Source organism: Nycticebus coucang, chromosome 5 (genome assembly GCF_027406575.1).
Source record: "Nycticebus coucang isolate mNycCou1 chromosome 5, mNycCou1.pri, whole genome shotgun sequence".
Lineage (NCBI taxonomy): Eukaryota > Metazoa > Chordata > Mammalia > Primates > Lorisidae > Nycticebus > Nycticebus coucang.
Window position 1 is genome coordinate 111,583,634 of NC_069784.1, and position 25,211 is coordinate 111,608,844.

Sequence of the window (25,211 nt, forward strand, 5' to 3'; positions counted from 1 at the left end):
CGTTACCATTTCTGATTGCTGAAATTAGAGATTTTAGTCTTTTTTTTTCCTGGCTAGGTTGGCCAAAGGTTTATCTATTTTATTGATCTTTTCAAAAACCCAACTTTTGGATTTATTGATCTGTTGTGTAATTCTTTTGTTTTCAATTTTTTTTTTTACTTCTGCTCTGATTTTGGTTATTTCTTTTCTTCTGCTGGGTTTAGGGTTGGAGTGTTTTTTCTTGTCCAGTTGCTTGAGATGTCCCATTAAGTTATTAACTTTCTCTCTCTCCGTTTTCTTGAGGAAGGCTCGCAGTGCTGTAAATTTCCCTCTTAGGGCTGCCTTTGCAGTATCCCAGAGGTTCTGGTAATTTGTGTCTTGATTGTTGTTTTTTCCCAAAAATTTGGTGATTTCCTTCTTAATCTCATCTATACCCCATCTATCCTTCAGCATAAGGTTGTTTAGCTTCATTGTTTTGTATGGGTATACAGATTCCTGTTGTTATTGAGTTCAACTTTTATTCCATGATGGTCTGAGAAGATGCAAGGAATAATTTCTATTTTTTTTAATTTGCTGAGGTTAGATTCGTGGCCTAGAATGTGGTCGATTTTGGAGTATGTTCCATGGGCTGATGAGAAGAATGTGTATTCAGTTTTGCTGGGATGAAATGTTCTGTAGATGTCTGATGTTAAGTCCAGATGTTGAATGGTTAAGTTTAAATCTAAAATTTCTTTGTTTAGCTTCTTTTTGGAGGATCTACCGAGCACTGTTAAAGGGGTGCTAAAATCTCCAACTACTATGGAACTGGAGGAAATCAAGTTGCTCATGTCTGTTAGAGTTTCTCTTATAAATTGAGGTGCGTTCTGGTTGGGTGCATAAATATTAATAATTGAAATCTCATCATATTGAATATTACGTTTAACAAATATGAAGTGTCCATCCTTATTCTTCCTTATCTCAGTTGGTTTGAAGCCTATTGCATCTGCGAATAGGATTGGAATGCCTGCTTTTTTCTGCTTTCCATTTGCCTGGAGTATAGATGACCATCCCTTCACCTTGAGTCTATGTTTGTCTTTTAATGTAAGATACGATTCTTGTATGCAGCAGATATCTGGCTTGAGTTTTTGTATCTAGTCAGCCAACCCATGCCTCTTTAGATGACAATTTAAACCATTAACATTAATTGAGAATATTGATAAGCCTTTTGAAAGTCTGGTGGACATTTTTAATCTTTTTGCGACTGTGGAAGTTGGAATTTGGTCAAAATTTTCTGGGTGGGTTTACTTTTGTGGTGGAGGATTACGCTAGTCTTTATGTAGGATAGGTCTGAGAATATCCTGGAGAGCTGGTTTAGTTATGGCAAATTTCTTCAACATGTGAATGTTATTGAAGTATTTAATTTCTCCGTCATAAATGAAACTCAGTTTAGCTGGGTACAGGATCCTGGGTTGAAAGTTATTTTGTTTTAGGAGATTAAAAGTCGATGACCACCCTCCTCTAGCTTGAAAGGTTTCAGCAGAGAGATCTGCAGTTATTCTAATATTCTTGCCCTTGTAGGTGATGGTTTTCTTTCATCTGGCTGTTTTCAGAATTTTCTCCTTCATATTAACTTTAGTGAAATTGATTATGATGTGTCTGGGGGATGTCTTATTTGGGTTGAGTCGTGCTGGAATTCTGAAACTGTCTGCTATCTGAGAATCTCTTGGCATGTCTGGACATTTCTCCTTCATAATCTCATGGAGAAGAGACTCTGTGCCTTGTGAAGCTACTTTGTCGCTTTCGGGGATCCCTATAAGATGAACATTGTTTTTCTTCAAATTATCCCAGAGGTCTGTGAGAGTGATCTGTTTTTGTCCTCCATTTCTCTTCCTCTTTGAGAGTTTGGTAGCGTTCGAATTCTGTGTCTTCAATGTCAGAAATATTTTCTTCTGCTTGCTCCATTCTGTTACTGAGGGATTCTACTGTGTTTCTCAGATCTTTGAGAGATGCAACTTCTTGTCTCAATGTGTGAAAATCTTTGGTCATTTGGTCTTTGAATTCATTGAATTCTTGAGATATATTTTGGGTTACTGCTTGGAATTCTAATTCGATCTTATTTGCTATCCAGATTCTGAATTTGATTTCTGACATCTTAGCTATTTGTTTGTGCATGGGATCTTGTGCTGTGTCTGCCACATTGATCCTTGGGGGAGTTGATCTACTCTGATTATTCATATTGCCTGAGTTTTTCTGTTGATTTCACCTCATGATTGTTTTTCACATTGCCTCTGGCCTCCTCAGAGTTGGGGGGGGTGATTCTCCAAGATTAGACCCCAGCGGGATCACCCTATTTTTGCTGGATCTTTGTAGAGAGTGACCCTTTGTAGTTCCTCTGGGGCTGCCCCAGCCAGGGAGTTCTGGTTGTGTAAGTAGCTCCAGAGTGTGACATACCTAGATCCAGGAACAGGACAGGAGGTGGTCTGCATGGTTCTGGGAGTGCCCAGTGCCCCGTGACTTTGGCACATAGAGCCAAGGCTCCAGCAGTCTATGGCCCAGAGAGGGGCTCTGCACAGAGGCAGGGAGGGCTCCGGAGGGCATGTGGCTACCAGAGTCCCTGGCCAGATGAGTGGGCCGGTGTGGAGGCAGGGTGGGTACAGGAGGGAGGACGCAGGGTTGTGTGGCTCCTGCAGTTCCTGGTGAGGGCATGCGGAGGTCCAGCAGGCACGTGTTGCGGGTCTGGGGTCACGGCGCTGCTCTTATGTATGTCCGGGCAGCGCCAAGCCCAGGTGTTTGATGTTGCTATGAGCTGTGATGCCACAGCACTCTACCCAGGGAAACACCCTGAGGCGCCAGTGTGCCAAAACCAGTCTCACTCTGCCCCTGATGGTTAAGGCTGTAAGGCAGCTCAGTTCCCGCCTTTAGGCTGCTCAGTCACTAGGTTACTAGCTCCCACCCGATCCTTGCTTTGGGACCGTGAGGGCGGAGCTTGCTGGGGCAGTTTTCTCACAATGGCTTCCTGCAACCCACAGGTGAACACTATTAACTTCGTCTGGCTCAGCGGCTCAGTCTGGAGCCCTAGACAATGCCCAAAGTTCTCCACACTCCTGCTCAAGCTCTCCCTAAGGCAGTTCAACTGAGTGCCAAGTCCAAAAACACCAAAACAGTTCACAGGTAAGGCCTTTCTGGTTTGTAGTCTCACTGGTGCTTGTGGTCGTACTTATGGCTGCCAGTGGTATTAGGTCGATTGAACACACGCAACCACTTGCCAGTTTTCCAATGTTGTTGTCCTCCTCTTGGGGTCCAGAAGTGCCTTGCTGACTCCCTGTATTCTCAAAGGGATGATTATAGGCAGATCCCACCAGCCAGAGATGCCTGGAGTCTTATCTCCCCAGACTCACAGTTCCCAGTTGCAGGGAAGCTGTTACTTGACCGCCATCTTGCTCCACCTCCTGTTTATTCTTGTTTAAAGAAATTTTCTTTTACTTTGCAGGTCCACGCATTCCTAAGTCTATTAAAAGTTTAAACAAACATCAACTTATTTTCCATTATCCTATCTCTGCACTGTTACAGTATAGCCTTGCTCTATTTGTTTAGAGAGCAAGAATCTCTTTTTCCCTATCAGAAAGTTCATCTTAAAGTAGATCTATCACTATAACTTTACTAGACATTTTTAAACAAAGGAACAAAAAAGTACTTACAGTAAACAGCTGTGTCTGAACATCGAGGTTTAGAGAATACATTTGTATGAAAACCTGCTCTAGTCCCTGCTTTTTTCACCCCTCCCTCCCGGGATTTATCTCCTTTTGCTTTTGCCAGAGGACAAGAAAGTTGATGAATGGGTGTTTTGACACAGAAACTGCTGTATGTATGCTGGAAAGACAGATAAATACTTTCAAAAAACATTTTGAACATAACCTATCTCTAAATCAGGAGATTTGGGGTAGAAGATAAAGAGTATAGAAACTACACTAATACGGTAAGGGGCAAGACCTTTGTTTTATCGTAAAGATGAATGTAGATCAGCAGCAATTTGCAAATAACATATAATTAGGGATAGTTTTTGTAATGCAAAAAATAAACCCTCTAATTATATATAGAACTGATTGTAGATAATGATAGTTATCTAGGAGGAATAGATTAAAGGATGGAGACCATTTATTTTTTCCATCTCATTCAGACATTGAGGTTTTCTGCAGTGACCTAAAGAAATGTCATTAATGGGTTTCAAGGAAGAGAGACTGTCTGGATTGTTGCAGGGCCTTGATTTCCACATTTTCCAGAAGCGACCTCATCAGGAGCCTTTTGGAATGTGCTCCTGGCTGGTCAAATGAGAGAAAGGAAAAGCCCCCTCATTTTTGTAAGACTCAGGCAAAGTTTTTAGAACCTTGGAAAAATTTTTGAGAATTTTTTTTTCACTCTCACTTCCATCCTTTCTCTTTCCTCCCTCCCTCCCCTCTTTCTTCCCTTTCCTGTTTTTACCCCCTTTTTACTGTGGCATTCCTTGGTCTTCAGAAGCTATCAGCTTTATGTTTTTCTGAGTAAGTAATAAAAGGCAGAAATGTCTAAAAGTACTTGAAGCTCTTTCTTTCTTTCTTTCTTTCTTTTTTAAGCTCTTTAGAAAACGAATGTATCTACAGAGCCCAAGATCCCATTTGTTTTTATGAACTCCCTTTATTTTACTCCCTGGTACAAATTATTTCTCTTTTCAAAGTGGAAAAGCAAATTTATGTAATGACCTGGAGCAAGCATAGTGTCTCCTTTGAGCAGGCTGAGATCACTCCCACTGAGTGTAAGGCTAAGATCCCATGATGTCAAGTTCTCTTGGCCACAGCCACAGCCACAGCCACAGCCACTGTTTTTCACTTTCTGATCACTAGGAAAGGGCAAGAATGACAGGATGTCCAATGATTTATTTAACTTATATGTAGTTCTTGGCACTGCATGACACTATTGCTCAACTTTGATGGCCAAAATTAATTGATATTATAAATGAAGAAATATAAAGAGACTTAAAGGAAGGTAGGTTTCTATATTTCACCCAAATAAGTAAAATACGGATCCTAGTAGACTGTGATAATTGTGTAAAATAATATACCTACAGCAAGCACTAAAAGAATTTATATAAAGAGATATACTCAGAGATACTGTAAATAAATCAAAACAGATTTCTAAAATACATTCAAATAATTCACAGGAAGGCAGGAAATAAACCCAGAGAAACAAAGAACAGAGAAAATACAGAAAGCAACAAAAAGTGGCAGATGTAAGCCCTAACAATTTTTTTCATGTTAATGAATACATGAATTTATTTTTCAAAAATAGATTACGAACACCTTTATATGTTTATTTTTTTTTTAGCCCTAACAATTTTTTACATCAAATGTAAGTTGTCTAAATACCCCCAAATAAAAGACAAAAACAGGCAGAGTGTGTTAAAAGAACACCACCAGTAGCAACCACTTATTACAGAAACTTATTTCAGTATTGGAAGGTTTAAAGTAAAATGATGGAAAAAGATATACTATGAAAATATTAGTAAATAAAAAAAAAAAAAACAGGAATGATGCACTGACATCAGTTAAAGAAGAATTCAGAGCCAAGGAAATTACCTGGGATATCACATAATAATAAAAAAGTCAGTCGACCAAGAAGATTCAACAATCTTAAATGTGTATGCACAAAATAATACAGCTGCAAAACATGTGAAATGAAAATTGATAGAAATGAAAGGAAGAATAGAAAAATCCACAAATATAAGTGGAAACTTTAACATCTCTTAGTAAGAGAACAATTGAACACTTGGGTAGGGGGGTTGTGGTAGATGAAATCCCCAAAGGTGATGGTTGCCACATTTACTGAGATAGGGAACACTGGGGAGGAGCAGGTTTCTATGGAAGAGTGGAAAAGGGGGTGAGCTGAATTTTGGTCAAGTTGAGATATTCAAGGGGAACTGTTAAGGTACAGCTGGATTTCTGAGAAGGTGAGAAGTACAGAAATAGACATTTGGAGTCATCTTCATATATGTGGTAATTGAGGCAATAGGCTTAACTGAGTTTTCCATTTGATAGCTGTGTAAAGACAGTTTAGCCTGCAAAGGAAAACAGAAACATGTTCAAATACGTTAGAAAAAAGCCAAGTATGCGTGTATCATGGAAATTAAAGGCATAGAGTATTTTGAAAGGAATGAGTGTCCAAAAATGAATGTAAGACGAGAATTAAAAATATGACCGACCCCCTCACCCCCCCAAAAAAAAAGCTAAGAAAAAAGATTTCTTGACACTGAGGTCATAAATAACTTTAAGAAGGGGACTGTGGCAAAAGTCAGCTTGCGGTGGGTAAAGGAGTGAGTGAACATAACTAAGAAATAAAGATGATAAGTGTAGGTAATTCTTTTGAGAATTTTGAATGGAAGGAGTGAAAGATGGTCAGGGCAAATTTGACCATGAAGAGTAGTAGAATGGAGCTGAGGAGAGGTTTGATTGATTGACAGATGGATGATTATAGATGATTTTAATGCTTTTACTATTTTTTTCTCTTTCTTTCTTTCAGGGGAGAAAAGACCAGGCAAAGTTGAGAGCAAGAGGTTGAGGAAAAGGGAAAGTTGATTGTGTAACTTTTTGTAGAAGGAAGGAAAGGATGAAAATCAAAGTATTGTCAGAGGGATGGTCTTTCATAAGAGGAATTATGTCCCTTCTTAACAGGAAAAACAGAATATGCATTTGGGTGTAATTTGATCAGTTGTTTGGCAGGGAGAAATTCAAGGAGTTTGGATGTTTTTTTTAATTTTTAATCTCCTGGAAAGCTTGGTAAAGTAGGCAATTCTTATCTGGTGTCTTTGATAATTCACATTTATGGAAAATAAGACTGTAAGGGTTATCTTTGATACCCACAGATAAAGAATATTTTCTGTACCAAAAAGAGAACAAAATTATACAAAAAGGAGAGCTTTTGTTCCAAATTCATTCATATAAAAATTCTAGTAGTATAAAAAGTAAAGCACACTGAGTTTAAAGTTAACTAATAATCAACTAATTGTCTTAACCAAAAATAAAGTTATCTAATATTTTCACTGTCCTGAAAAATTAGAACCTGTAGAGATACCTGACTGAAAGTGACACAAAACCCCAGCTAAAATGACTTAGGCAGAAAGTGTTATTAGCTTATATTACTGTAATTTTTAGGATTAGGAGATGGCTTCAGTCTGCCTGTGTTCAGGACTAGAAGGCTGCCACAGAAACCTCAGCTCTGTGCTCAGCTATATTATTGCCATCTTAGCTAAACTGCAAAATGGCAATAGTGGAATCTTCTGCTTTATCCAGTTAGATGCACCATGAAAGGCCTTGGATATCTTTCCCAGAAAATTGGGTGGAATTTCATTGCATTTCATTGGTTTTAATTGTTTCATGTGCCAATCCCTGAAATAAGAACTGAGTTCAAGGAGGATGAGATGCATTGATCAGCTGAGGTTCGTGGTAGAGTTGATGGTGAAAGTGGAATCATGGGGCTTGCTACAGGGCCAGGTAGATCCCTGAATGGCCAAACAAAATACAATCAAATTAGTTAGCAATTTCATTTTTTGGCCCCTTATATAACCTTTGAGGAAACGAGTTAAGAGATAACACCTTACTGATCTGAGTTTCACTTCTGTCCCCTGTTACTATAAACTTGTGCTTAAGGGGCTGGAATCCAATGTTAATGACTGAGAGGAAGATGCTAGATGATGAGCTCTGACCATAGTGAATGGGTTTGAAAGGAGCCAATAATTAAGACAAGCAAAGAATTCATACAGAAAAAAAAGTAATCAGTATTTCTCCTTTCACTTACATAATTAAAAATGTGAAAAGATACGATTTTAATTTTGAGACAGAGTCTCACCTGATTGCCCAGAATAGAGTGCCGTAGCACTTGCTGGCTCACAGCAAGCTCAGACTCCCAGATTCAGGCAGTCCTCCTGCCTCAGCCTCCCGAGTATGTGGGATAAAAAGCTCCTGCCACAACACCTGACTTTTTATTTTTAATAAAGATGAGGTCTTGCTCTTACTCAGGCTAGTCTCAAATTCCTGAGCTCAAGAGATCCTCCTGGCTCGGCCTCCCAGGATTACAGTCATGAGCCAACTAACTGCACCCAGCCAATTTCAAGGGTATTAAACATAAATCCATCAGCATACATTTCTCTAACTAACAATCTGATATAATATAGTCCTAAAAATAGGTTTTATTGACCATGCTCATTAATACTATTTTGCCACATGGGATGATTTCGTTCATACTTGGTAAAATATTATTATAAAGGAAGACCCCTATCCAGTAGGCTTATGATCCGACCCAATATAATGACATAAAGACTTTAGCAACATCAGCTCTGGGAAACTGTGAGTTCCTCACGACCCCCAAGTAAGCAATAGTCACTTCTGGGTTTCTTTTGCCTAGCCTGGCACTTAGGATAGAAATAGACAGCAACACGGGTTTGCAGATTTGATGTTTTAGCAAGCTTTCCCTTTCAGAGCTCTTTGAGGCACAGATGTTTGAAGGATTCACAAGCATCATCACGCCACTGGATTATTCTTTTAAAACAACATTTTGGTTGGAGTCCTGGAGATGGGGTACTCAGCATTCCTGTTTTTCTCCCTACTGTTATTTGTGAGCATGCATCTCATTCCCTTGAAATGCTTCTTTTAGTGTAGAAACCATATCTTAATTTATAAATTTATTTGTTCATTGGCTCATTTATCTATTTGATGAATATTGATTAACTTTCCTCTAACTTTTATGAACTGTAACTATGAAAATAAATAAGATACAATCCCATGAGAACACTCAAATTGTTTAATTGACGCATGTGTGTGGCTTCTTTATACCTATCCCTGTCGCAATACCCAGAAAAGGGTGTAACACACAGTGGAAGTTATAGAAATGTTTATGAAGTAGCGAATTCAGGAGAGTTGTGCTAACCGTAGCTGTGCTCTGCAGGCTTACTATACACAGCTACTAAATCAAATCACAAAGTGTAATAATTCTTCCATCTTCATCATTAACAGCTAAGCAATGACTACCATTTATTCAGATCTATCATACAGGAAACTTGCAGATATTATATTTTAAAGAACATTACAATAGCCTTACAAAGTTCTTCATTTTATACAGGAGGACATTAAGATTGGAAGAAATTAGAAAAGATTTAGGCATTAAGTTGCAGAGCTAAGATTTGAACCCTGGTCTCTCTGGGAACAGTCTATAGTTTTATTCATTGCCACATATGGTCGCTAACAAGCTTTTCAAATGCCCCCCTTTCATTCCCCCAGTTCCAGCAGGCAGAGCCCTAATTTCAGAGGCTCCCTTCTCATTCCCCCCAATGTACCTTGACTTTTGACTAGAGAAGCCTACAGCCTCAAGCTCAATATAAACTCATGTGTTTGATACTGTCAATAACAATTGATTTTCTGCAGTAAAAGACTACATGTTCATCTCTCTCTTTAATAGATGGGTCATTCAGTCACTATTTTATATGTTATGCCTTTATCTGCTGTTATGCCTTTATCTGCTTTGGCACAATGGGAAAAGAGCCACAGATGGTCCTAGAGGAGGCTGCCCTTGGCTTACAGTTTCCAACCCTCGGGCAGGTGATCAGCCAGAGGATAAAAAATGGTCACACCGCAGTGACCTCCTGCTTGAGTGGGAATCCCATTCTTGTGCACAATAGGCTCTTTGAACGCCAAATGTTCATGATTCTCACTCTTTAGAGAGCCCAATGTGTAAACATCATCAAGAGAGCTTTGTTCTCATTGTTCTTTCACACACACAATACCTATATTTTGTTCTTGTTTATGAAACCTATTTCTGTTGCGTGTTCTTACCACCACAATGAGCCCCTTTTCATTTTGAAGTATTATCTTAGGGCTGTAGTGGGAGCAGACTCAGCTGAAAACTAGGCTTATTGTAAACAGTAGGGACATGGGCTCCCAAAGAGTGGTTGCTAGGTTATCATTACAATGAAAAATATTCACATAAGGTTTATCACCACAAGATAATAAAGGACAAGGTGGTGGGGAAAAGAGTGAGCTGCCCGTGGTTCCCTTCCATTGAAGGATGCTCTCTGAGGTCAGTGTCAGTGAGCATCTTCACAGTCGCCTTTTTGAGAGGTTAAAGTTTCCTAGTCCATACGTGGGAATGGAAAAAAAAAAATGTATACCCTGGAACAATAACACGAAGAGATAATTAGATAGTGCCAGAAAGATAAAGCCTGTTCAGCTGTATTTCCTGACATCCCTGCCCAACACACTTCCACCTCGGGCCAAGAGCTGAGTTTCCAATGGGTCATTATACCACGTGATGTCATGGTGGATGGCCTCTTTCCAACAGCTTCATGGCTTATCTTTGGGGACAGGAGGCTGTGAACTGTTGTCACCATTTGATGAGGGGCAGAGGGAGACCACAGGCTAGTTTTTGGTGTTTTGAGTCAGGTGGGAGCGCAGGGCCTGAGGCACAGCTTCACAATCCTGTGAGGGTGTCACTGAATTCACAACTGAAGCATTGAACACATAATGGCTTCTATAGTTGGCAAAGTTCACACAACCAGCTCTACCTTCCTTTGCTGCCACCCTATTCCCCCTCCACTCGAATCCTCCTGTGATGTTGAGTATAAGCCACCCCAGGAATGATCCTGGTGAAACATACAAATGCTTTATTCTTTTGTGGTTAAAATATAAAACTTGGCTTCAGTTTAAGTGAAGCCTCAACTTCAGATATGAAACAAAACTCAATTCAATAATCTAGCGTTGCCAGCTTCTCACTCCACCAGTTTGACATCTTGTTGTGGTCCTTGCTCAGGCTTTACTTGGAAAGCAAAATTGAGTACAAATCTATTTCAATGTCAATACAACTTAGACATTTTTTCTGACATGTTACTGATCTTAAGAACAATTCTAATTCAGCTCCATTATATAATTGAAATAATTACATCAATCTAATTCTATTTTTTTTTTCTTTTTTAAAACAGAATCTCAGTTGGTCACCCTTGATAGCGTGTGGTGGCATCACAGCTCACAGCAACCTCAAACTCCTAGGCTCAAGTGATTCTCTTGCCTCAGCCTCCCAAGTAGCTGGGACTATAGGCACGTGCCACAATACCCAGCTATATTTTTAGAGATGGGGTCTCACTCTTGCTCAAGCTGGTCTCTAACTCCTGAGCTCAGGCAATTCACCTGCCTTAGCCTCCCAGAGTGCTAGGATTATAGACATGAGTCACTGAGCCCCAGCCCTAATCTAATTCTAATTTAATTATATAATCTCACTTTTAGGCAAAAGTAAGACCTAATAAAATCTTCAAAAAGTTTCACACTTAACAAATCCATGAATCACAAAAAGTGCCAAACTTTTTTCCGTTACAAAAAGAAGTTTTAAAAAGAATCCAGTGAAGACTCCACAATTATACTTTCAAAGGAGTTAATTTTTTTTTTAATTTGTCCAAGTTAGAAAGTTGAAATCTAAGAAAGTAGCAGTAAATGTATTTTACTTTTTTCTTTTTGAAGCACTTGTAATATTACTTTATTTTATTTTTAATGTGCCAACATTTATCTTTTAATGGGGGAAATCTATAACCTTTTTTAACTTAATTTTTATTTATTTATTTTTTTATTGTTGGGGATTCATTGAGGGTACAATAAGCCAGGTTACACTGATTGCAATTGTTAGGTAAAGTCCCTCTTGCAATCATGTCTTGCCCCCATAAAGTGTACATTGAATAAGATACAATGTGATGATTTGATGTACAATGTGGAATGCTTAAATCAAACTAATTAACATAACCATCATCTCACTTATTCATTTTTTTGTGGTAAGATATTTATAATATACTCCTAATTGTTTTGAAATGTGCCCTTGCATTGTGCACATTAAGTGAGATCCCACCAAATACCCTCCCTCCACTCACCCTCCTCCCACCGTTCCTGTCTCCCTTCTCTCCACTCTTTCTTTTTGGACTATATTTGTGTTTTATCATTCATATGAATGTGTAAGTATTCATATGCTGATTTCATAACAGTATTGAGTACATTGGATACTTTTTTTGTCATTCTTGAGATACTTTACTAAGAAGAACATGTTCTAGCTCCATCAGGTAAACATAAAAGATGTAAATTCTCCATCTTTTTAATGGTTGCATAGTATTCCATGGCATACATATACCACAATCTGTTTATCCATTCATGGGTTAATGGGCATTTAGGCTGTTTCCACAAGTTGGCTATTATGAATTGGGCTGTTATAAACATTCTGGCACAAATGTCTTTGTTGTAAAATGATTTTTTCAGCTGGGTAGATAACCTAGTAATGATATTACAGGATCAAACAGTAGGTTAACAAAACCACTTTGAGATAAAATCTAACTCCAGTACAGTACAATTAGCCCACATCACAAAATCCTGAAACTGCAGACATTGGTGTGGATGTGGAGAGAAGGGAACACTTCGACACGGCTGGTAGGATTGCAAACTAATATAGCCATTTTGGAAAGAAGTATGGAGAATTCTCAAGGAAGTGAACATATTTTAAAGGAAACAAAAAGAATATTATACAAAAGAAGCAGAGACTACATTCAAGACAGGCAGAATTATTCCCATATTTATTTTTTAAGATTTTGTTGGTCTGAGTAGCTATCGACTTTACTATTTTATAAATCTGTTATTATGCATAACATTCTACTTGTGTTATATTTTAAAACACTCTTTGGTCATGTTTTTGAATAATTATAAAATAACAAATGCAGGATTCTTATTACTCAACAAGCATATAACCTGATCCCATAAAAATATCACTAGTGATGGTGAAGATGCCTACCTACACTGTGACTAAGAGTGGCCACCCAGCACCTTCTGGGAACAGGGAGCCATATGCATCACCAAGTGCATTTGCAAGGACTTCAGAGCTTTTGCAATGGGCTCCATCCAGAGGAGGGTAGGAAAATCACTTGGGTGTGACTTGGGAAAAGAGTTCCAGTGTAGCTGTGGGAAGGGCAGGTGTGGCCACTGTTTATTCCCCTCTTCTTCCCCTTTCCTACATTCTGTCTAAACAAAACTTTCGACAATACACTGAGAATTTTGACTGTAGAATACGCAGTTCTAACACATTAAAAACCTTCCTTTTTGCAAAGGAAATTATTCAAATTTTGAAAAATTTTGCAGTCTACTACTGTGCTGGGGGCCTAGGGAATCTTACTGTTTTAGATACTGTTCTTTGAACTCTAAGGAAGAGAGAATTACTTCATTCAGGGGAGAAGGTGGGTGTCCTTGTAGAGCATCCACGCAGACCAAAACAGATCAGAACAGATGATTCCCAGTTTTCAGGCCTAGTCTCTCTCCTTTGGTCTCTTTCCTGTGCCCTCTCATGGCTTTTCTGTGATCAAGTCTCTCTCAAGCACATGGCTTCTTGACCAGCTTCTTCTGTCTTCTCTGCCATGTCATAATTTCCTCCTGCACATGTGGCTTTGGCTGCCTTGAAGCCTGTGGCAATTTGACAGCTCCAGCAAAATTGCTTCCTGGCAACTCCTTCCTTGTTTCTTAGTCCAAGTTTCCAGAGGAAAGATTCCAGTTGGCCCGGCTCATCTTCATATGCCAGCCTCTGAGTAGGTGATGGTCAGCCCCTACGTGGGCTGTCCCCAGATCAGGCTTGTCCAGTCTTTGGGTGTGCATGGGGTGCCGCTCAGGACTTCACAGAGCAGAGGTTATGGGTGGAGCACATTTTTCAGAAAGGCCTGTGGCAAGGCTGACAGTGAGCAGAATCCCTAGGAAATTTATTTTTAATATGCTGTTAGCTCTTTATTAAAATATTTATTTATTCGAAATATTTTTATTAAGCAACCTTGACAAGTCAGATTTAGAAGAGAGATAACAATTTGATGGGGAAAGTGAGGCTGCTTAGAGATGCTGGCTTTCAGAGATTCATGCCCCGCAGACCTGTGGAGGGTCAGGTGTCCGGCCCTCTTTACTTAAGGCATATTTTTTATTTGAACCCTCTATGAAATTCATTTATTCTATCATTAAAGAGGAAAAGATGCCTTTTTATAAATAATTTCTACCTTCATGTAAAAACTGACCATCATCTTTACATCACACAATTTAACATTAAGACCCTCTAATAGTTTTAGAGAATCTATGTCATATATATGCCTGAAATGATATAAATATAAACATATGTTTGTCTATACATCTAATCTCAGTAAAAATATAAGTAAAATCAAATAGAAGTGCCAGGGCAGGGAGGGCTGAAGGAGAAGGGACCCACGTGAAGGGTGATATTTCCTTATTTAATAAATCTTGGGAGTCACAGGTTAAAGTCTTGTATGTTTGTTTGCCCGTTGTTGTTATTGTTGTTTTGCCATGTTTGACCTCCTTCTTCCTTGGCATATACTCAAGCAGCAACATGCTTAAAAATGATCTTTCACTGCTTCAATCAGGTGATCAAGGTCAACACCAACAGTGTAAGTCATGTTGATTGTATGTACCCTTGAAACAGAGTGGTAAAAATGACTCTTTCCCCTTGTAGTCTACGCTCTAGAAACCCAAAACCCCACGGTAAACATGAGAAATACATCAGACAAATCCCCACTGAAAGTTGTTCTAAAAAATTACCAGACTAGCATGCCTCAAAACAGCTGAAGTCCCCCCAAACAAGGCAGAGCTCTGAGAAACTCACAGCCTCAGGGACCCCAAGGAGACATGATAGCTAAGAGTCGTATGGAATTCTGGATGGGATTCTGGAGCAGAGAAAAGACATTGATAAAAACTAAGGAAGTCCGAATAAAGTATGCACTTTAGTCAATACTAATGCATCAATATTGCTTCATTAATTTTAACAAAGGTACCACATTAATGTAAGTTGTTAATGGTGGAGAACATTGGGTATGGGATATATAGGAATTCTCTGTACTATTGTCCTAATTTTTCCATAAATCAAAAACTATTCAAAAAGTAAACTTGATTTGGCTCAGCACCTGTAGCTCAGCGGCTAGGGTGCCAGTCACATATACCAGAGCTGACAGGTTTGAATCCAGCCCAGGCCTACCAAAAAACAATGACAACTACACCCCCCCACCCCCAAAATAGCCAGGTGTTGTGGCGGGTGCCTGTAGTCCCACCTACTCGGGGGGCTGAAGCAAGAGACTCCCTTAAGCCCAAGAGTTAGAGGTTGCTGTGAGTTGTGACACCATGGCACTCTACCAAGGGTGACATAAGTGAGACTTTTGTCTCAAAAAACAAAAAAAGTAAATTTGATTTAAAAAAACAAATACTACACAGGAAAACGTGAGAAAAGTTTTTTGTTTACTTAAATGGGAAATTTATTATGGTAGTTCTAATGTTCCACTTACACTTCAAAGATTCCCTTATAAATTCTCTAGAGTTATAATACTTTATAAATTCTTCCTGCTCATGTGTTCTGGAAATTTAAAAAGAAAGAGAAAAATAGGGAATTGCTTTTGGCCAGGGATCTTGTCCTTCTATCGAGTACCAAATCTGAAAAAATCAAGCATTTAATGGCATGACCCATGCCTTCAAGAGAAGGCTTCACTTTAAAAAAGAATGCATTTGTACAATGACAAATATTATAAATATATGAAAAGAGGAAAAACATCCAGTTCCCCTTATGTAACATATTGCCTTTTTTTTTTTTTAATTTTATATTCCTGTCCACTTACTGCAATTACAGTGCTGATAAAATTGGGCATTCAGACTTTTGCTTTAAAATTTTATCATAAACATTTCCTAGGCTACTTCTTTTCTTCGGATTTTCATTTTAAAAGCCTAGATATTAGACCATCGAATGAATATACCATTATTTAGTTGAATAATTCTCCACTGTTGACATCTTAGAGAACCATTTCTACCACGGAAGCATCAAACTCCCCCCTGCTCTTCCTGTGTTGCCCAGCTGAGAGCTGAGATGTGACTGGAGTTTATTTATTCCTTGAAAAAACATCCAGCGTCTGACCTTTTGACCTATACCTCCTACCAGGGCCCAAGGAGTGGGTGTTCAGACTCTGAGCTCAGTTTGGGGGCTCCAGAGCAGACTCTTCAGCCCTGGGACTGCATCGAGCTGTGCCTTTCTTTTCCTAGTTTTCATGACACCTCTCTAAAATCAGAGCTGTCTGGCCATGAGCATTTAAAACACCTCTCCCCTGGTTATAAAAGAAGACAAAGGTTGCTGTTGTTAATTTTATACATCATGTGCCTTAAAAAGGAAATCGTTTCATGGACAGGAACTCAACAAAGGGAATTGTTAACAGGTGAGGGAGGAAAGGATAGACCATAAATCACAAAGCCACAGTGTCCCGGACCATGGAGGTGATGCGTTACTCGTGGAGGCGTCTCCATGTGGAGATCATTCCTGAAGGCTCTCAACTCCGGAGAGATAAATGCTTAGATACACCTGGCTTTTACTTCACGTGTGTGTGTGTTTAAATCACAAGTGATTAAATGACATTTGGTTTTCTTCTTAACTTCACTACAAAGGTCCAATTTCAATTTTGGTATTGCTACAGTTAGAGAAAGGAAAGGAAATGGATTTATCACTGATTAAAAAAAAAAAGTTCTATGGCAAAAGGCACAGGAGAGCAGGGGGCTTGTACCAAAATGTGTAGGAGTATCCAATACCAGCTCATCAACATGATCACTGCATTGGCAGAATTGACATCAGGAAGATGAAAAGCATGAGTAATGTGCCTGTCAAAAGAGGACATGCTGGACTAGTCCCCACAAACAGGCAGCAGAGGGAGGCTGGAGCCCTGCTGAGTCAGCCTCATGAGCAAACATTTGTGAGGTCAGGCCCAGAGTGGAAGCACAGACGGTTCTTTTCTTTGTCAATCGGAATCAACACATAAAGCCTCATGGCTCATCCTGAGAGAGAACGGAAGAGCCAGAAAACTGAGCTGGAGCAGATGCTGTCACATCGGTCACCTCTGATCCAGCTCAGTGACGACCAGCCAAGATGCACACGGGGCTGAGTGTGACGTGGGAGGGCAGCTGTGATCTGGCTGCCCTGGGTCAGCCCTCCACATCTTGTGTGATGTTCCTGGGTGAAAGGCTTGCAATATACTGGGGCTTTTTGTAATTAGATTTGATAATAGTCTTCCTCTTTTTTTCTCTTTGGAGTTGGCTTAGCATCTTTCAGTAGGATTTCTCTGTATGTCAATAGACCAAAAAAATCTGAAAATCCCATGCATCTCTTTCTCACTGTCATTTTTTCCCTCCTCTTCATGTTTTCCTGCTTTCAAATTATTGCTCCCTTTTTAAAATTCCAGTAACATCTCTATGTTTAAATGAATAGAAGTCAGATGAGCTATAATTCATTTTGTGTACTTGAGTTGACCTTGTGCCAAACTTTCTCTTCATTGAGAGAAAAATCAATCTGGGTGTTCAAGAACCTGCTTGATTCATAGTCCAATTTGAACTCTAGTCCAATCTAATAAATCAGGCTCCAAATCAGGTTTAGCAACATGGAAAAGGCTGCGTTTTTAACTTTTCAGAAAAGTCAGTTAGTGAGTTCCCAGGGCACGGTGTCTCCTTTTTTCATCTTTGTGTTACTCACAGGGCCTCGCTGAGACCTTGGCCCACAGTAGAGGCTCAACCATGTCTGTTAAATGTGCTGAATGAGGTAGAAAAGAAAAGGAAGCAAAGTTAGGGTGCAAATACAGGATAAAAGTGGAACTCCAACACAAGATTCTTGAAAGTGACTTCTTAGACTCCTTCTCTCCCATGCTGTGCATGGCTGGCTGTGGCATGGGGGTGGGAGGTCTGATACTCCTGCCACAGACTCCACTCCCTGTTTCTGGCTTCCTGGGATGGATGCAGGGGGCTGGTGAGGAGAGTAAGGCTTGAAGGGCCTGACATGGGAAGACCTTCTGGCAAAGCCAATTTCAGTGGATCAGGCTTTGGAAGGTGATGTGACATTGCCAGGTGGGAGCAACCTTGTGCCAAGACATCCATCTTGGCCAGGGAGGCTTGGGCTGGATTTGAGCCCCATGTGTCCTCTCTGAAGGGCTTCTTCACATGGTGGTCAAGGGCACAATAACATGTGGTACACATGCCAGGCCTGGTGTGGCATGTGTCCGGGGAATGGAGGAATGGAGACTGGGGGGACATCAGGCTGTGATGGCAACTGCTCAGACGGGGACTCTGCTCAACTTACCAGGTTTCTTTGGGTGTTACTTAATGAGTGAGTCCAGTCCTACTTAATGAGGGAGCTGCTCCTGAGCCTGCTAGATCAGGACTCTGTCTTCAGGAACTGGAGACAGGGATGCAAGGCTATTGTTCCACTGGGACACAGAGGTCTCATTCCTTGTGGGCCAGGAAAGAGATGTCAGCAGGTGCAGTGTGAGATGAGTTTTCCCTCCTTTACTGAAAATCTGACAGGTTTTCCAGCCACATTTCTTCAAGCTAACAGCCTACTTACTCCCCACAGAATAGGCATCGTTCGCTGCCTGGGACGGTGCTTGTTCTGTGGGCATCAAGTAGGAAGACTGATGAATGTTGAGGTGTTCCAAGGGCAACCTCTGAGCAGCAAAACATCCTGCTCAGGTCCTACACCCAGGACAGTTTGTCTGGACAGCCCAAGGGCCCCTCTGAAGTGTGAGTGTGGTCAGTGAGTGTGCACACTCAGCAAGAAAGAACTCCCCTTGGTGATGCTCTCAATGCCGGTGCCGGCCAGCCCAACACAGGCCTCAGTATCTAGAGCTAGTGCTTAGCCCACAGCAATTTCTGAACTGTTTGCCAGGACACATAGATACACCATCAGCCATTTGACAGAGGAGAAAATACATGGCATGCAAAGGTGGAAACCATTCTCAAATCAAATTCAAATCCACACTATCTACAGAATAAGTGCTCCTGCTTGGGAATTTGGAGAAATTCTGCATTTTAGATCTTTGACTGGAAGAAGAGCAGTTATCATCCCTCTGTGTGCCTGCTGTGCCTGTCACACCTTTGGTGTGTGGCTGCTGCCTGGCTCCCGTTGGGCAGTGCATTGATGTCTACCCATATTATCTAGATTTGGGACTTCTCATAACCAAGAGAGGCTGAACTCTATTAACAGTAGAGGACAAGTTATTTCTTTCAGCATAAACTTGTGAGCTATTAATCTTAAAGCTAAGTCTTAAAGATAGAGTCTTGTATTAAAAAAAAAAAAAAAAAAAAACCAAGGACTGAATCCAGCTTCCCACAGAGGCTCCTGTCCAGAAGGAGAGTTAAAGGACAGAAATTTAGCAAGTAACCTGGCAGATTAGAGCTGCATCAAGAGAGAAGGTTGAAGAACGCACATCAACCCTGATGAGGTGAGCTGCAACCCCAAGGATACAAACAAAAGGTACAAAATCCATTACCAAGAGGATGGGAGTCCCCTCCCCATGAAAATGGCCCGGAGTACCCCATAAACAAACAAGCAGAATGTGAAAGTCCTCCCATTATACTCCACGGGATAGACCCTCTAAAAACAGGACCTACTTCCCCTACTAGGGTGCCATGGCGCTCTCCTGCCAGGCATAAAACTGTATAAAACTGTATATATTCTCTACCTGCAATTCTGAGCTCCCAGCACTCCTCTCCACTCTCACTCTGAGGTCTGGAGGCCTGTCCCCCAGGAGTCCAGATTCTTGGGTGATTTCTCAAGGGGTGTGGACAGGGCCTGGGCTACTACTGGTCAGTGCTGATTCTGCAACACAGGAGTGAGGAGAGGACAGTCAGCTGATAGGGAACCACATGGGAGCAACAGTGCCCCAAGGCGCACAGCAGCAGCCGTTTTTGGCAACAATAGGGCTCACCCCTGGATATTCTGGAGTCACACCCCCTGTCTCTCTGGACAACCAGAGGAGGCTGGGCATCTTCTCAGGTGCCAATCATCAGCCAAACAGATCTGGGATGGAAACACAGTCCCCATGAGTAAAGGGTTTGCCTGAGGTGGTACCAGTCTGGGTGGAGTGCGGGGACTAGAAAACCCACGCACAGTGCCGGCAGAATCCCAGGACAAGGATGACCCAGAGGACCACTTTACTGAGCCTAAGATGCAACCGGCCCTCAGGAGATCATAAGCCTAGACAAAGGAGGGCAAGAGGCTAGAACTGACAGCTAACCGTGCTGGGAATACAAACCTGCACAAGCAAAAACAGGGCCTGAGATGCAGGTTCTGTGAACTCAAAACACCTTCTCTTCTGCAGCGGAATTTAGCTGGGACAGAAGCAAATTCCACAGTAACATCAATCAGGGACGGGGCTGGAACTGTTCTGTCAGTAACATCAATCAGGGACGGGGCTGGAACTGAGTGAACACCCCCCAGACTCCATCAAGCCCCACCTCCCACTGCCAGGTAGTGGCAGAGAGCAGTGGCCTGGCTGAGGAAACATAGATTTCCTTGCAATTCAGGCAGCTGCAAACCCCCTGGAGTATATGCTCATTGGAGGTAACTGGGTCACAGCCCTGTGGGGTTATCAGTGACAGGGTGTGACAGAGGTGCAAGGTGGGGAAGGATGCATCAACCTTCCCAGACTAATCTATTTGCTGGGTGGGTACTCCTGACCATATGAAGCACTGGAGCAAGTCATATTTGAGTGGTCAGCAGACCCCTGTGATCTAGTTGCCAGAGACCTTTTAAACTCTCCCACCTGAGACAGGTGCTGACTGAGACAATTGATTTGGACCTTTTGAACTGAGCCAATTGCCCGAGGACTATCCAAGTGGTGCCCTGGGTGTGTGGGTGTAGGAAGGTTTGATTTTCCTTTTCTAATTGTTGCCTGTGGGGGGGTGGGGTGACTCAATTGCTGGTATTTCTCCATGGCTGAGGCTTCAACTCAGAGTAACTATTTCACTAGGATCAGACAGAAACCAGTGGAAAACTGGACAGAGCCACTTAGCCCCCCCACACCAAACAGGCCCCCAGTTTCTCAGGCTGTAGTACTGTACGGGTCCTTGGCAAAGCTCCAGGGGAAAAAAATCAAACGGTGTTAAATAATCATGGGGCGGAATCAGCAGAAAAACTCTGGTAACATGAATAACCAGAGTAGATCAACACCCCCAAGGAAAGATATGGCAGATGTAACTGAAGATCCCATTCATAAACAGATAGCCGAGATGTCAGAAATTGAATTCAGAATTTGGATTGCAAACAAGATTAATAGAATGGAGGAAAATTTAGAATTAGAAATTCGAGGAGCAATTCAAAAGTTGGAATTAGAAATTTGAGGAGCAATTCAAAAGTTGTCTCAAGAATTCAATGAACATAAAGAAAAAAACATCAAAGATTTTGACACATTGAAGCAAGAATTTGCAGTTCTCAAAGATATGAAAAATACAGTAGAATCCCTCAGCAACAGAGTGGAGCAAGCAGAAGAAAGAATTTCTGACATTAAAGACAAAGCTTTTGAATGCTCCCAAACTCTCAAAGAGTTAGAGAAATGGAGAGCAAAAACAGATCATTCTCTGAGGGAGCTCTGGGATAATTCAAAGAAGGCTAATATCCACATCATTGGAATCCCTGAAAGTGATGAAGTGGCTTTGCAAAGCACAGAGGCTCTTCTCCATGAAATTATGATAGAGAATTTTCCAACATGCCAAGAGATTATGAAATTCAGATAGCAGACAGTTTCAGAACCCCAGCACAACTCAACCCGAATAAGACATCCCCCAGGCACATCATAATTAACTTCACTAAAGTTAATATGAAGCAAAAGATTCTGAAAGCAGCCAGACTTAAGAAAACTATAACCTACAGAGGGAAGAATATTAGAATGACTGTAGATCTCTATGCTGAAACTTTTTAAGCCAGAAGAGTCATCGACTTTTAATCTCCTAAAACAAAATAACTTTCAACCTCGGATCCTGTATCGAGCTAAACTCAGTTTCATTTATGATGGAGAAATTAAATACTTTAATGACATTCATATGTTGATGAAATTTGCCATAACCAAACCAGGTCTTCAGAATATTCTCAGACCTATCCTCCATAATGACCGCCCAATCCTCTACCACAAAAGTAAACTCACTCAGAAACTTTTGATCAAACTCCAACTTCCACACTGGCGAAAGGATTAAAAATGTCCACTGGACTTTCGAAAAACTCAATACCCAAAATTTTACCAGACTTATCAATATTCTCCATTAATGTGAACAGCTTAAACTATCCTATAAAGAGACATAGGTTGGCTGATTGGATACAAAAACTCAAGCCAGATATTTGCTGTATACAAAAATCTCATCTTACCTTAACAGATAAATATAGACTCAGGGTGGGGGATATGGTCATCCATATTTCACACAAATGGTAATCAGAAAAAAGTAGGTGTTGCAATTCTATTTGCAGATACAATAGGCTTTAAACCAACAAAAGTAAGGAAGGATAAGAATAGTCACTTCATATTTGTTAAGGGTAATACTCCATATGATGAGATTTCAATTATTAATATTTATGCACCCAACCAGAATGTGCCTCAATTTATAAGAGAAACTCTAACAGACATGGGCAACTTGATTTCCACCAGCTCCATAATAGTTGGAGATTTTAACACTTCTTTGGTAGTGTTGGATAGATCCTCCAATAAGAAGCTGAGCAAAGAAATTTTAGATTTAAACCTAACCAACATTTGGATTTAGCAGACATCTACAAAACATTTCATCCCAACAAAGCTGAATACACATATTTCTCATCAGCCCATGGAACATACTCCAAAATCAATCACATCTTAGGTCACAAGTCTAACATCAGTAAATTTAAAGGAATAGAAATTATTCCTTGCATCTTCTCGGACCACCATGGAATAAAAGTTGAACTCAGTAACAACAGGAATCTGCATACTCATACAAAAACATGGAAGTTAAATAACCTTATGCTGAATGATAGCTGGGTCACAGATGAGATTAAGAAGAAAATTGCCAAATTTTTGGAACAAAACAACATGAAGACACGAATTATCAGAACCTCTGGGATACTGCAAAGGCAGTCCTAAGAGGGAAATCCATAGCACTGCAAGTCTTCCTCAAGAAAATGGAAAGACGGGAAGTTAACAACGAAATAGGATGTTTCAAGCAACTGGAAAAGGAAGAACATTCTAACCCCAAACCCAGCGGAAGAAAAGAAATAACCAAAATTAGAGCAGAATTAAATGAAATCAAAAACAAAAGAATTATACAACAGATCAATAAATCAAAAAGTTGGTTTTTGAAAAGGTCAATAAAATAGATAAACCTTTGGCTAACATAACCAGGAAAAAAAGAGTAAATTCTCTAATTTCATCAATCAGAAACGACAAAGATGAAATAACAACAGACTCCTCAGCAATTCAAGAAATCCTTAATGAATATTACAAGAAACTTTATTTTCAGAAATATGAAAATCTGAAGAAAATTGACCTATATTTTGAAGCACGTCACCTTCCAAGACTTAACCCGAATCAACTGGAAATGTTGAACAGGCCTATATCAAGTTCTGAAATAGCATCAAGCATACAAAATATCCCTAAAAAGAAAAGCCCGGGACCTGATGGTTTCACATCAGAATTCTACCAAACCTTTAAAGAGGAACTAGTACCTATATTACTCAACATGTTCCAAAATATAGAAAAAGAAGGAAGACTACCCAACACTTTCTATGAAGCAAACATCACCCTGATTTCCAAACCAGGAAAAGACCCAACAAGAAAAGAAAATTACAGACCAATATCACTAATGAATATAGATGCAAAAATATTCAACAAGATCCTAACAAACAGAATCCAGCAACATATCAAACAAATTATACATCATGACCAAGTCGATTTTATCCCAGGGTCTCAAGGCTGGTTCAATATGCGTAAATCTATAAGTATAATTCAGCACATAAACAAATTAAAAAACAAAGACCATATGATTCTCTCAATTGATGCAGAAAAAGCTTTTGATAATATCCAGCATACCTTCATGATCAGAACACTTAAGAAAATTGATAAAAAAGGGACATTTCTTTTTTTTTTTTTTTTTTGATAGGAAAAGCAAGTTTATTCAAGAGCCGAGGATCTTCATTTTCTTCCCTCCCCATTTTCTCCCCACTTGGGGAGATGGTGGACTCAGTTGCAAAGGCCATCTCAAATTCTCCAAGCTGAAAAGGGACATTTCTTAAACTGATAGAGGCCATCTATAGCAAACCCACAGCCAATATTGTATTGAATGGAGTTAAATTGAAATCCTTTCCACTCAGATCAGGAACCAGACAAGGCTGCCCATTGTCTCCATTGCTCTTTAACATTGTAATGGAAGTTTTAGCCATTGCAATTAGGGAAGAAAAGGTGATCAAGGGTATCCATATAGTGTCAGAAGAGATCAAACTTTCACTCTTTGCAGATGATATGATTATACATAACATATATATGTATATATTTTTATACATATGATTTTATGTATATACATATCATATATTTGTATATAATTCATATGTATATACATACGATTTTATGATTATACATATCATATATATGTATATAATTCCTGGAAAACACAAGGATCTCTAGTACAAAACTCTTAGAAGTGATCAAGGAATACAGCAGCGTCTCAGGTTACAAAATCAACATTCATAAATTGGTAGCCTTTATATATACCAACAATAGTCAAGCTGAAAAAACAGTTAAGGACTATATTCCATTCACAGTAGTGCCAAAGAAGATGAAATATTTTGGAGTATACCTAACAAAGCACATGAAAGATCTCTATAAAGAGAATTATGAAACTCTAAGAAAAGAAATAGCTGAAAATGTTAACAAATGGAAAAACATACCATGCTCATGGCTGGGAAGAATCAACATTGTTAAAATGTCCATACTACCCAAAGCAATACACAATTTTAACGCAATCCCTATTAAAGATCCACTGTCATACTTTAAAGATCTTGAAAAAACAATACTTCGTTTTATATGGAATCAGAAAAAAACCTTGAATAGCCAAGACATTACTCAGAAATAAAAACAAAGTAGGAGGAATCATGCTACCAGACCTCAGACTATACTATAAATCAATAGTGATCAAAACAGTATCGTACTGGCACAAAAACAGAGAGGTAGATGTCTGGAACAGAATAGAGAACCAAGAGCTGAACCCAGCTACTTACTGTTATTTGATTTTTGACAAGACAATTAAAAACATTCAGTGGGGAAAAGATTCCCTATTTAACAAATGGTGCTGGGTGAACTGGCTGGCAACCTGCAGAAGACTGAAACTCAACCCATACCTTTCACCATACTAAGATAGACTCTC